Source organism: Miscanthus floridulus, chromosome 15, assembly GCF_019320115.1.
Source record: "Miscanthus floridulus cultivar M001 chromosome 15, ASM1932011v1, whole genome shotgun sequence".
In the NCBI taxonomy this organism is placed as follows: Eukaryota; Viridiplantae; Streptophyta; class Magnoliopsida; order Poales; family Poaceae; genus Miscanthus; species Miscanthus floridulus.
The window spans coordinates 83627501-83628674 of record NC_089594.1 but is presented as its reverse complement, the minus strand read 5'-3'; positions in this window follow the sequence as shown (position 1 = coordinate 83628674).

Here is a 1174-nt window from a genome sequence, read left to right as displayed (position 1 = left end):
TAATTTTGTTTCATTAAAAACTACAAAGTGGAAGCATGTACATAATTACTGAAATTTTTAGAGGTGGTTCACCAGCTGCTGAACATGCCCAGACAATTGATCAAAGATCTATTTGGTACAGCTCTGTTTCATTGGTGGAGCAGTATTTTTTACTTTAGCTCTACATGCAGCTCCATGGGATCAAGCTTCCCTCTAGTAGTCTATTTTTCACTAGGCATGTAGCTAAAACATAGTTCCATTTATTATTGTATATATTTATAGGAAAGCGAAAAATTCTTCTATCTATCAGTCAGTAACTAATGATGCTATTTATCAGTAAAAACTAACAATAAGATGTTTTGGCTTTGACTTTGCTATATACTTATAGATATACAATATATCTAGATATATAGTAAAAGCAATGTAGGTAGAAGAGCCAAAACTTGTTATAATATGAAATGGAGGGAGTATTAATTTTTTTTTTCGGGCTACCGCGTGGTCTACTGTGACTATTGAATATGATGATAACGAACCACTGATGGCATTATTCATTGATCCTAAGGAACCTTCATCACAAACCATTTTCCTGTGTTATTTTTTACCAACAATCCAGTAAACACTTCTCCCTAATGTATTGCAAAACGCCTGACGCATTTCAATGAAATTTGTCCATTAATTTCTTGGACAACACTCGTTGGTGGCGCTCCCCTGTCTGTACATTGATGTCGATAACCACAGGTAATGCATCAAGTAGCTGTCACCACAACCAGCTCAAGCCTCGTGCAGTTATGTCTATAGTGCATGAGAAACGCATGAGCATGTTGTCTAGGAGGGCCACAATCACTTTCTTTATGTCTGTCGGCTGCATGCTCAGATGGCGGCGAGGATGTGAGAGATGACAGCGCTGGCGGTGGCCACGGCGTGCAGTTTGCCCTCGGTCAACTCGATAGGCATAGAGTACAAGAAATTATGGATGTCGTGGATCAAGTATGAGGCAGTTTGTTAGAGGGCAAAATGCATGACAATGTTTACCTAAGCAGTCTCATAGGTCGTCTCATATGGTGCCACATTGAATTTTTTATGACATGGAAGAGAGAGACCGAGGTAAAAAAAAGAGGTGGTTATTTCGTGACCACCTCACAAGCTAAAATTTAGGACTTTAAGACAATTTATATACCATTGTGCAAGTGGTTGT